A 13,679-nucleotide genomic window follows, 5' to 3' on the forward strand; every position below is an offset into this window, starting at 1 on the left:
CAAATATGGAAGATGGAAATGAGAGTTAGGATTTTAGGATGGTTTAAGGGGGTATTTATATCTCTTAAAGTCCATGGACCTAAGGCCCATTACTCTTTAATCCACCTTAAGTAACCCAAGTCCATGACCTTTTCTTTACTTAATATCGATTAATTATTATTAAAATATTTAGGATGTTACATACTACAACCAAATAAATCTTTTTGAGAAGGAATATATGAGTGATTATTATTATAACAATACAATTATAAACGCTAAGGAATGAATATATGAGTGATAATATAGTTATATTTTTTTCGTCTCATTATAAGTGTCCGTATTTTCTTTTTTATTTGTCTTGTTACAGATGTCCACTTTAAAAACTTATTAACCAATTTCCAAGTTTATCATTTAAAACACACAACTAGTATTAATAAACAATATTGATAAATCCAATTTTTAAGGGCATTATTGTCATTTGATAAACAAAAAGAGTAATCATTCAATCTACCTTAAACTTTGTGTTTTTCATATCATAACAATTCTAAAAGGACGAAGATACAAAGGTGATACTCTGACACGTGTAACACTATTACCATCTTTAATCCATTCAAATCATCCAAAATATGAACCAAAGAGACTCAAGCAAATATCATTGCGTACAAACCCCAATTAGCTATATGGGTTGTCTTCGGTTGAAGACGTTAGGTTCACTAGTTGACCCCTTAGTCTTAACCCACGTAATCACGTATAGTCTTTAACTCATTCAAGTCATCAAAAATAGGAACCAAAAAGTTTAAGAAACATCAACGCTATAAAACCTAGTGACCTAAAGGGAATGTGTGTGGTTGAACCTGAGGGGTTCACATGTTAACCAGTTTAACCCAACTACGGTCTTTAATCGATGCCAGCTATAAAATACAGGAGCCAAAGAGGCTCAGACAACATCATCGCTTATAAAGCTCAAAAAACCGTCAATACCCTTGGCAAAATCAATTGCATATAGTTAGTGACATATTGTAATCCCAAAACACAATTTCAAACCATCATTTAAACGCGTTTGATGTGAACCAAGGAATCAAGCCAATACCCCAAATCAAACACCATTAAAGAACGAAAGTCATAACCAAACCCATACCCGGAGTTGATGATCGTAACCACTACGTCATCACCATCATCTAGGGTCGGAACCCGACAACGATAGAAAGCAAAGTCACTAGAACAACAAGCACAACCCTCCAAAAGTCCACCACTAGACAATGTTGCCTAAGGTTCCTAAAAGAAACCCGATAAAGCACATACTAACACGCATAGAAAGGTTGATAAATTTATATATTTAAATCTCTTCATTGGTTTGCGTGACATGTCTTTGTCGATCTTCAATTGTTTAATTTATGGAACTCGAATTTTGTTAATATACTTGATTTTGATTTATGATTTTCGAATATTTGTATTAACAATGTATGTTCATTCGAAGTTAACGATTAATATTGATGGCAATCTTTTGGTGTCGTTATTGATGATGATCTATTCATATGTGAACATTTACATTGGTGAAGAGGTAGGTCCCAGCAGAGCCCAGTTAGACCCGCAAGACTCACCTTGAAGAGGAACGTCTGCGCAGAAACCAACTGGATCCGCAGGACCAACCATGCTCAGAGACGTGACGTCCTTACGCGCAGTACGCAAGCTGGTCCCGCAGGAAATGCCTCCCAATGGTGAAGGACTCCGCCTGTCCCCGCAGCCTCGGATACAAGCCATCAGGGAAGGCCACCCGCGCAGCAAGGCTACACGCACAAGGCACTTAGCTCTCAATCACTCAGTGTCACCTGAAGGAATGAGCAAAGCCGGGAACAATCCCGCACAAGGGCGGGAGGGGGAATACTCCCGCCCAAATAAGCCAGTCCGTACGATACAGGAAGATCTGTACTGTACCTGACGAGGTATGGGAAAAAGATCTGACTAAAGAGACGACAGCTTACTGACACAGTATGGCGAGCAGCATGCTCCTGTACTGTGTCACTATTAGCCGCTGCCTACTCACCAACTACTGCCATACCACGTGCGTAGCCGGCAGTTGGTGGAAAAGGAATAGTATACAGCAGGCCTGGTCACTATCAGCCGCTGCCTACCCACCAACTACTAGCAGGGCACGTGCGTAGGCCACTGTTGGTGGAACAGGAACACTGTTGCAGCCGGCCACACCTCCTTGGAAACCTACCTTCGGCTATAAATACCCCAAATGGTATGACCATCATATCTCATCTTGTATCATCATATTATACCTGATATCTGCTCTAGCAATCTCTTAATATACATTTATATTTAAAGAGCAATCTAGTCTGATTCTCACGCCGGAGGGTGGTCACAAGGAGGAATCCCCCCCTTCTCAGTGACAAGCTCACGGTATCTGTTTTGCAGGTTATCAGAAGAACCATCTTCTCAGGGTCTCACCCCTCGTGGGAAACATCTATCTAACCCCCAGGTTACCAGTAATCTGCCCGGGGTCTGGTTAGTGTTTCTTCATTGGCGCCATCCGTGCATAAAGCTAGAACTTTATTCTTCTCCAGTTTTTTCAAACTTCTAAGATGGTTAAAGAAACTCCGGTAACCACAACCCCAGCTACTGGGGGGAATACCAGCAACACAGTTTTTACAAACACTACCTCGGCTACCCAAGCCGGGGCAAGTGAAGTAAATTTTACGAACACTACCCCAGTTACCCAAGCTGGGGCAAGTGCAGTAAATAATCGCTCACTAGGAATCACCGATACCCAATTAGAGAAAAGAACAAGACTCCCCCGCCAAACACTCGACGAAGTTAAGGCATGGGCGAAGGCGCGTCAGAGGGAATTCCAAGCTGAGTTGGACGAACGCTTGCGTTCCGTCCAACAGGCTGACGAATTCGAAGATTACTTGGATGACTCGGAGGAATCCGACTCCGACGCGAACCCTCGCCATAGGGCAAAAGGGAAGCGTAAGGAAACGGATTCCCAACTGAAAAGGCATTTTGGACAAGCCTTCAAACCAAAAAGCACAGGTGGAAGTCCACGAGACTTCTCCAAAACATTCAGACCAAACGTTGCAAATGCGGGAACATCCAAATTTGCAAGGGACATTGCGGAAGCAATCGCCCCTAAAAGTGCCAAACAAATGTCCAGCATAGGCACATATGATGGTATATCCGACCCAGACGATCATTTGAACAGGTTCATAGCGGGGGGCAACCGTCAGTAGTTGGACGGAACCTACATGGTGTTACATGTTCCAAATGACGCTGGTCGGGGCTGCTAGAGCGTGGTTCGATCGTCTACCGGTCAACCACATCTACGACTGGGCTGACTTCCAACAGAAGTTCAGCCAACACTTCAGCCAGCAAAGAAAGTATACCGAGGAGCAATGGACAATCCTCAAATGCATTCGGGAGAAAGATGAATCTTTGCTGGACTTCATCACTCGCTTCAACTCGAAGAAGCTAAGTCTGGGTAACATCAGCGAAGATCTTGTTCGCGCTGCCTTTATTCAGGGCGCGAACGACCCAGAGCTCATCCGCACCTTAACGGGTAAAGATGGCATGCCATCCACATGGGATGCCATCATGACAGCAGCTAAACGCTTTGCGGAAACGGAAAAGCAACTGGGTAGAGATCTCCCACAGAGCACAAACCTCTACACCCAGAAAACAAGGGAAGAGAATGTCCTTACCGCCCGATTAAACAAAAAGCGGAAGCTAGGCATTTGGCAGTCAAGGGTAAACTTTGACACCTCATCCGGCTTGCAGCATCGGTTAGGCGGAAGGGATAACGTACAGTCCAAGAACTCCAGATGGACTCCGCTCACCAAAAGCGTCACCGAGATATTCGCCACAGAGGAGCTCCCATGGCCAAAGCCTCAAATAATCCGACATCGTCACAATGCTGATCGGAGCAAATACTGTGACTTTCACAGGACGAAAGGCCACAACACCGAAGAATGCATAGACGTGAAGGACATGGTCGAAGCATTCGTCAGAGATGGGACGCTCGCGCACCTCGTGGCGCAATGAACGCTGAGCAGGCTGATGCGTGTAGAACCCCAGCTGGGGAAAACACGAATAAAATTCAAGCTTCAATGTGGAGACTACATGCTGCGTAAAGAACGAGATCCCGAACCAGGTGCGTATCGGCTCGATGGCACTCCCATCCCAGCAACATGGAAGGGAGCTCATTTACACAGTTTGCATGTAAATCAATTCCAAATTTGTAAAGAAAAGGCCAAGAGCCACTTCTAATGGAAACGATTCTCCTTAAAACATTGACGCTGATGATTTTACATTTTTATGAACTATCAACACGGACATGCCGGTTTTCACCGCATAAATACGTGGAAAGTCGTTGCGTGGGGAAGGCGGCAAAACCCGCATAAACCCAAAAAACGACAAACCTTCACGCAGGTCAGTCGAAGGGGAAAAGTTCAGTCCTCCCATTAAATGAAAGTGCCGGTCTATCCGCATGAATCATGAAAAAGGGAACTGAACACTAACCTATTGACAACCGCGCGTCGAACGGTTCAAGACAATTTTTAACAAAAAGATAAGGAAAACCTACACGCAGGTCAGATGGTAAAGTTTAGCCATCCTACTACGTGCAAGTGACGGTCCTACCCGCACAATCACGAAAGAGGAAGCAAAACTTCACACCTATCTACCACGTTCAAAGGTTAACTTATCCTCAAAAGATAAGGAAAACCTACACGCAGGTCAGATGGTAAAGTTTAGCCATCCTACTACGTGCAAGTGACGGTCCTACCCGCACAATCACGGAAGAGGAAGCAAAACTTCACACCTATCTACCACGTTCAAAGGTTAACTTATCCTCAAAAGATAAGGAAAACCTACACGCAGGTCAGATGGTAAAGTTTAGCCATCCTACTACGTGCAAGTGACGGTCCTACCCGCACAATCACGGAAGAGGAAGCAAAACTTCACACCTATCTACCACGTTCAAAGGTTAACTTATCCTCAAAAGATGAGGAAAACCTACACGCAGGTCAGATGGTAAAGTTTAGCCATCCTACTACGTGCAAGTGACGGTCCTACCCGCACAATCACGGAAGAGGAAGCAAAACTTCACACCTATCTACCACGTTCAAAGGTTAACTTATCCTCAAAAGATAAGGAAAACCTACACGCAGGTCAGATGGTAAAGTTTAGCCATCCTATTACGTGCAAGTGACGGTCCTACCCGCACAATCACGGAAGAGGAAGCAAAACTTCACACCTATCTACCATGTTCAAAGGTTAACTTATTCTAAACACTTGGAAAATTGCTAATTTAAACTAAAGTATGCAAGTCATACAACATTTACAAAGCAAGGAACCCAACGAAATTAGCGGTCTTACCCGCACAAAGATTTATATTTCATAAGTATTCATTACAAGAATGGCCGGGTAACTACCCGCCTACAAGAAAATAAATCTATACAAGCTAAATCTATCCTAGCAGCGGGAAGGGATCTTCAGGATCAGGCTTCAGGGCCACTTCCACTTGGACCAGCCCCATCAGTAGAGCGTGGCAGTTCAAGGAAAGCCTTAAGGATAGCTAGCCCATCATCAGCAGCAGCAACTTCATTCACCTTCTCCACCACCGGATGCGGGAAGGCGGCGTACTGATTCACTGCTTGGTCGTAAACAGCTTCAGTATCAACATTGTACAAAGGGAAGTTGGATGGCGGGACGCCTTTCTCAACGAACCCTAGACCAAGCAGGAAGCCGACCTTTTCCCCATCCTCGTGAGAAGCGTTGAGGGCTGCGCTCATAGCATCGTCGTAAGATGTCTCTGAGAAGACCCGATGCACAACCTACAAAGAAAAATACAAGTGTCAGAACCTTTTCTATTTATAAGGAAAAGCGTGAAGACATGAAATTAGACTTACCTGAGACAACGCTTCTCGAAGAAGCCATTCCTTGGCAACCAGAGCCTCTTGGAGGGCAGCTTGAGCTTCGTTACGGGCGCGTTCGGCTTCATTCTTGTTGAGGTTGGCAAGCAACACTTCTTTAGCCGCAGCCTCTTCGACGCCCTTTAGCTTACGCTCGGTATGGTCAAGCACCCCCCTCTGGTCCAAGATTTCTTGAAGCTTCTTAGCATCCTCCATCGCCAAGGCATCATGAGCCTGCTGGAGAGCCTCTAATTTGGCTTTAAGTTCTTCATTCTCCACGCGCAGAGGCTCAACAACAGCTTCAGCCTTGGTGGCCCTCTCGGTTGCGTTCCTCGCAGTTTCCTTAGCCAGCCGAAGCTGTTCATTAACAGCTTGGGCGGCCTTGGAACGGGCCTCGAGTCGAGCCTGAACTTCAACCTCGAGGGCCTTGAAGGCCTTCTCCTTATCCGCAGCCGCTGCGGAAAGTTTTTGGTTCTCCTCCCGGATAGCCCGCGCCTGAGCTACTTCTTTAGCGTGAGCTGCTTTTAACTTGTCGTTTTCACGACAAAGCAGCTCGACGCGTGGCTGCATCCGGGCCAGGAGAACCCGAAGCTCATTGCTAAGCCTACCCTCTTGGTAGCTAGCCATGGCTTCCCCCAACGCACCACTGGGAGTAGCGTGACGAGCCCAGTCCACGCACTCCACAGGGGTTCGAAGGGTTGTTCCTCGGCGTATGTTCCATCGTGGAACATACACTTCATTGGAATCCGACACTGCAAAAAACACAAAGCAGTTAGGAAAAGATGATAAAGAAAATATATATATAAAATGGTCCAAAAGAACCCTACGCACCTGTAGGGTCAATTACAGGCCGATAGCCGCCGAACCCATCACCTGAACCCAAGGGAAATCCATCCAAGAGGTCAGGCAGATGGGAAGGTAGCAGAGATCGGCGAGAAGTCCCATGCGTACCTGATGGATCGGCCGTTGTTGCCGATGGCGAGGGCATGGTAGCATCCGCCGCGGTCGACGCCGCGGTATCCGCAGCAAAACTTACCGCCGGCTCGGTGAAGGATGCTGTAAAAATCGCACTCACAGCCGGCGGTGACGTCATCACAACTGGAACAGTCGGCTCAACGGAGTGAACAACTGAACCAGTGGAAACAGGCGCAGACGCAGCCGCCTGGGTCGTCGCCTCAGGTAGGCTGACCGGGCCTACCGTCATTGGCGGGGAGGTACTCCCCTGCGCTCCACCCTGGAATGCGTCAACATCCACGCCTGCGTAAAGAAGACAAGTGTTAAAACGATATTAAACTATGAAGATAAAAGCTAAAGTTGTACTTACGGGTTTTCTTGAGCCTAAAGGTACGGAGAGGCGGGGACGGACCCGATGGAGCCGGCCTTTTTGCGCCGATCACCGTCGTCTTCTTTAGCTCTCCGGAGGTGACAGTCATAACCTCTGGAGCCGTGGTCTTATCACCACCGGGATTCCCCGCCACCTCTTCGCTCTCGGTCTCCGAGTCAGACCGAGGCGCTGGATCGGCTGTGGAGGCCACCTTCTCCTTCCCCTTCCCGCCGGCAGCCTTCTTCTTCCGCACCAACGGAGGACCATCTGCGGATTCCTCATCAGAACATACGATTAGAGGAATTCCAGCAGAGGTTTCAGCATTGAAGGGTACAGGGTCGAATAGCGCCTTACCTGGCCGACGGGCGCTAAGGATCTCATGGCCTAGCGGATAGACCTCCACGAACCGATCCGCCGTTTGTTCCAGGATGGGCAACTCGTTCTCGTCCAGAGCGCGAGTACCCATCCGAGCGGGACCGTCAGTCTCCCGCGGGTTTAGGAGCGACTGCAAGTCGTTCCCCTCTGAAATAAACAGGAAAAAAGTTAGAAGAAATTCAAAATCAACAAAAAGAAAGAGAGCATACCGTAAGGAACAGAGTTCGAACCGTATTCGAGGACGATTGGGATTTTGTGCGCATCAGCAGCCTTCCACACTCGGCTCATCCCCAGCATCACCATCCCGGACTCCGCAAACCGGTAAACCGGAGATTGGACCCGAGATATCTTCGAGAACCATTCCGCCTCCTGGTAGCTGGAGGCGTGAAGGCTTGGGAGAGCTTGCCCATTCTTAAACTTCATGGCAATGGGGATGGCGCGAGCGGATATGAAGAAGAACTCCCGCTTCCACGAGCGAAGACTGCGCTCGGTCGCGCAGATCTTTAAACCCTTAATCCGGGTTGTCAAGGTGTACCACCCCTGGATGCACCTCCAAGTATAGAAGGTCATCAGGCGGTCAACATAGGGCTCAACACCCAGTATCCGGCACACCCACTCAAAGTGGCGAATCTTGGCGATCGCCATGGGGTGCAACTCGGTCAAATGAACACCATGCCTCTCAAGGACACGGTAAACAAACTTTGTCAATGGGAACCTAAGATTCCCATAGACAAAAAATGCAGCATAAACCCCGATCTTGCCTCGGGGGGCATCGTACACGGTCTGATGGGGTTCAGGAAACTTAGGCTCGAGAGACTCGAGCATGAACTTCCTGACAACATACCGGTACAGATCACCAGGCAGAGCACACTGGCACTCGCCAGCAGTACTCTTGTCATCGGCTGCAGATTCAGCATCACGAGACGACATCTTGTGAAGGAAAGAAGAAAGCGATTTCGCGAGAATGCTTGCCCGAAAAGGGGAGTATTCGCCGGAAATCGCTTAAAAAGATGAAGAGAAGAGTGAAAGTGTGGATTACAAAGAGCCCTCTACCCCTTTATATACTAATCGCAATTAATGCGATGAAATTAATGCGGAAGAGAGAGAAAACGAAGGTGCAATGAAACTATGACACGTGGCAAAAAGCAAGCTGGCAACAGCTGTTGACAGGACGCATACCATTAATTTCGCGGCCACGCGCCCGAAAAATCGCGCCCACGCGCCTGAAAAAGCGTCTGGAATGACCATGTACTGTCACGTCACCATAACTTCCTGCACGATCTGACACAGTCAGAAGAAACCGTCGCACGACGTTTCAGAGTTTTGGACTGTTCTTCTTTCCACCAACTCTTCGAATTTCAAAATTCAAAATCCAAAAAGATCAAAAAGTAGGCGGGAAAATACCCCTTACCTTGGCAAACAAGTAACCGTAAGACGGATGCGGGTACAGTGTAAAGGCAAAACCCTTCACATACCTAACACCCGCAGGGAATTGAAGCCAAGAAAACCTTGGCAAACAAGTAACCGTAAGACGGATGCGGGTACAGTGTTAAGGCAAAACCCTTCACATACCTAGCACCCGCAGGGAATTGAAGCCAAGAAAACCTTGGCGAACAAGTAACCGTAAGACGGATGCGGGTACAGTGTTAAGGCAAAACCCTTCACATACCTAGCACCCGCAGGGAATTGAAGCCAAGTACCTCGGCAACCAAGTAACTATAAGACGGGTGCGGGTACAGTATAAAGGCAAAACCCTTCACATACCTAGCACCCGCAGGGAATTGACGCCAGGAAAACCTTGGAAGTAAAGTAACCGTAAGACGAGCACAGGTACAGTGTTAAGGCAAAACCCTTCACATACCTAGCGCTTCGCTGGGAATTGAAACCAAGAAGGATCTTCTGGGCAATGCTTGCGGAAACGGAAATAACATCCCCGCATAGCGGGAACGTCGAGAACTACGTTGTTTGAAGCTCCAGGATGGAATTGGTGGTTTTAACATAATTGATCACTATGTTCAAAACTACCAAAACCTCATGGAGAATCCACACAAGTGGGACTCAACGCTCCTGACTTGCGAGGAGGTTACAGACCTGCCCGCATCATACCCAAAGACCAAGCAGGAAACTCGGGAATTTCTGCAAGTGACAAGGACTTCCGCGGGAGGAATCCCCATGGAAAACCTTAAAAAACCCTTTTCAAAAACCCTTTGCTTAAGTCCAAAAGTTCACCTCACTTTATTAAACACTCATGAGAAGAACATTGGACTGGGGGAACTTGAAGAGGTAGGTCCCAGCAGAGCCCAGTTGGACCCGCAAGACTCACCTTGAAGAGGAACGTCTGCGCAGAAACCAACTGGATCCGCAGGACCAACCATGCTCAGAGACGTGACGTCCTTACGCGCAGTACGCAAGCTGGTCCCGCAGGAAATGCCTCCCAATGGTGAAGGACTCCGCCTGTCCCCGCAGCCTCGGATACAAGCCATCAGGGAAGGCCACCCGCGCAGCAAGGCTACACGCACAAGGCATTTAGCTCTCAATCACTCAGTGTCACCTGAAGGAATGAGCAAAGCCGGGAACAATCCCGCACAAGGGCGGGAGGGGGAATACTCCCGCCCAAATAAGCCAGTCCGTACGATACAGGAAGATCTGTACTGTACCTGACGAGGTATGGGAAAAAGATCTGACTAAAGAGACGACAGCTTACTGACACAGTATGGCGAGCAGCATGCTCCTGTACTGTGTCACTATTAGCCGCTGCCTACTCACCAACTACTGCCATACCACGTGCGTAGCCGGCAGTTGGTGGAAAAGGAATAGTATACAGCAGGCCTGGTCACTATCAGCCGCTGCCTACCCACCAACTACTAGCAGGGCACGTGCGTAGGCCACTGTTGGCGGAACAGGAACACTGTTGCAGCCGGCCACACCTCCTTGGAAACCTACCTTCGGCTATAAATACCCCAAATGGTATGACCATCATATCTCATCTTGTATCATCATATTATACCTGATATCTGCTCTAGCAATCTCTTAATATACATTTATATTTAAAGAGCAATCTAGTCTGATTCTCACGCCGGAGGGTGGTCACAAGGAGGAATCCCCCCCTTAGTGACAAGCTCACGGTATCTGTTTTGCAGGTTATCAGAAGAACCATCTTCTCAGGGTCTCACCCCTCGTGGGAAACATCTATCTAACCCCCAGGTTACCAGTAATCTGCCCGGGGTCTGGTTAGTGTTTCTTCAATTGGAATGTTCAGAATTCAATCATATATAAGAAGGAAAGTGAATTAAATTAATTGAAAGAAAGTTTTTTATTCCAACTATAATAGATATCAGAATTAATGATTAATGTTATGAAAATGAATTAAAAAATAAAAATAAAGAATACAACAAGTCCCGCAATTTGACTTTATAACCTCATAACATGCAACATTAATCAACATTTTTCGTTTAAATAAAATGTAAATCCACATTTATATCGCTTAACAAAAACGAATATTGCAATATACTTATTACTATACCCATCATATAATAAAACCCCTCATCAATCACCACTCTCTCTTCACCCACACCCATGGCCATGGCCATGGCAATACCACCACCATTCCTCTTCATCTTCTTATTATCATTATTATCAGTCTCTCACTCCCAACAACAGCTCACCGCCACATTCTACAAATCCACATGCCCCAGATTCGACCAAATCATGCAAGACACCACCACCAACAAACAGATCTCCTCACCCACCACCGCCGGCGCCGCCCTCCGCCTCTTCTTCCACGACTGCCTCGTCGACGGCTGCGACGCCTCCGTCTTAATCTCCTCCACACCCTTCAACAAAGCCGAGCGTGACGCCGACATCAACCTCTCTCTCCCCGGCGACGCCTTCGACGTCGTCGTACGCGCCAAAACCGCACTCGAACTCGCCTGCCCGGGCGTCGTTTCCTGCGCCGACATCCTCGCCGTCGCCACGCGCAACCTCGTCACCATGATGGGCGGCCCGTTTTACACCGTCAGGCTTGGTCGGAGAGACGGGCTGCTCTCACGCGCCTCACGCGCGCAAAACACACTCCCCACGCCTAAAATGTCGATGAGTAAGATTATTACCATTTTTAAACGGGTCGGGTTTTCGGTACAGGAGATGGTCGCGTTGACCGGGCCCACACGATTGGCTTCTCGCATTGTAGCGAGATTAGTTCGGATATTTATAATTACCGGAATTCCACGTCACGGTCCGACCCGTCTTATAACCCGAGGTATGCTGCGGGTTTAAGGAACGCGTGTGCGGACTACCGGAAGAACCCGTCGTTGTCGGTGTTTAATGACATAATAACACCTAGAGATTTCGATAACTCGTATTATAAGAATTTGCCTAAAGGGTTGGGGGTTTTGAGGTCGGATAGGGCGATGGCGATGGATCAACGGACGAGGCCGTTTGTGGAGTTGTATGCCAGGGATCAGAAGGCATTCTTTGAGGCGTTTGCGCGGGCGATTGAGAAGTTGAGTTTGCTTGGTGTGAAGAGCGGGCGGAGTGGGGAGATTCGGCGTCGGTGTGACTCGTTTAACTGAACCGGGTGTCGGTGTTTCGGTTAATACATATTGTTTTTGGGTTTTTGGATGTTAAACATTATATTATTTCTATACTAAATGAATCACTTTTGTGCCGTAATTAGCGGAGAATGAAGTCAACTATTTTTGAGTTTGGGTTGTTATCATGTTTCCATTTATCTAAAACAATTACTTTTAATTGGTTCTCGTTTGTGTTTATTTATGTTCGTTTAGGATATCAACATAAACACGGATTCTTGAATGAACACGAAAACGACATTGCATTTGTCACTGACCATGTTCACTCATTTGTCCATTTAAGTTAAAAGAACCAGCACACGCAATCCCAATTTGCGTTCGGTTTATTCGTCTACAGACCTCACCATGTTTTAAAACTAGATGGTTAAGCCTACATAACCATACATTGCTGTCATAAAGTGATAAAACTATCTTAAACAAACCCTGCATAAATATGTTCTAGCCTCTACTTTCCACATAACTTACCTCTAATCTCAAAACAATTCAATAATCCATGCACAAGGTATAAACTTTAATTGCATAATGAAAAACAGGACAGGTGCCCACCATCAGCTAGAAATACAACAATAAAACTGGAACATTGTGGGTGAAAATGTGAAATGAACTCTACATATGTTTCATTACCCTATTGCTTACAAATGTAAAGACATCCTGAAAGCAACATCAGCAAGAATTTTCAAGATACCTTAACTATGATGGTGTGAAATTTAGAACGCTCTTGATTCATAAATAAGAAAATTGACGTAACGGAATTGAATATTTAGTTGGCATCATCATCAAAGCTCAAACTCAGTGTCTGTAACTTGAATCCAGAATTTTGTAAGATCTCAACCAGATTAGAAGCCACTCCTGTAGCTTGCACAGTTGTTTTCTTCTTTAACTAAAGCGAAACAAATATGGGTCAGTTTGCATTCAACTATTAAAGATGTCATCTCACTGAGTAATGGAGATACAGATATAAAGTATCTATTTCTGGCACTTCAAAGATTTAAAAAAAAATCTCACATCAACACTTGCAATACCCTCAAGAACTTGGACTCTTAGATTTGAGACGTCATCTGTCTCCTGAAACAAAATAACAAAGAATGCATAGTTGTAATTAGAGGTGTACAAAGAAACCAATCTGGGCCAGCCAACCCAGTTTATAACCCGGCCCACTTTAGCAAAAAAAAAAAAACCGGTTTGGACCAACTCAACCTGCCAGTTTGTAGTCTCATTCAATGAAACCAGTTTTGGACCTGACCCGATTTGAAAACAATGCCAAAAACAGTTTTCCTCCTAAACAGGTTTTTTACAAACCAACTTTTATTCTTGGTTGACCAACCTGGTTCGGCTTAATAGCCAGAACCGATTTTGCAAAAAGGCCTGTTTTGTACACCTCTACTTGTAATGCATAGTTATAAAAGCTGCACCATTTCGAATAAGGAATAAGTCGGAGACAATTCAAATTTACCTCTAGAGCACTTGTTATAGATGGAATAACTGCTTCACTCATTG

At 46.3% G+C, this 13,679-nt stretch overlaps 1 long non-coding RNA gene and 1 pseudogene across 1 annotated transcript; one reads left to right on the plus strand and one right to left on the minus strand.

Annotated features, from left to right (window-relative positions):
* The first annotated feature begins 11,181 nt into the window (after nt 1–11,181).
* Nucleotides 11,182–12,252, plus strand: LOC143605722 (peroxidase 31 pseudogene; annotated as a pseudogene).
* Nucleotides 12,253–12,736: 484 nt separating this feature from the next.
* LOC143605723 (uncharacterized) lies at nt 12,737–13,679 on the minus strand. The gene is made up of 3 exons (XR_013148600.1): nt 13,636–13,679; nt 13,188–13,247; nt 12,737–13,062 (listed from the first exon to the last, which is right to left on the minus strand). It is a non-coding gene; the product is annotated as an uncharacterized LOC143605723 (long non-coding RNA).

The sequence above is a fragment of the Bidens hawaiensis genome, unplaced genomic scaffold (assembly GCF_021521415.1).
Source record: "Bidens hawaiensis isolate Kalapana, Puna unplaced genomic scaffold, B.hawaiensis_p1.1 tig00070936_1, whole genome shotgun sequence".
Taxonomy (NCBI): domain Eukaryota; kingdom Viridiplantae; phylum Streptophyta; class Magnoliopsida; order Asterales; family Asteraceae; genus Bidens; species Bidens hawaiensis.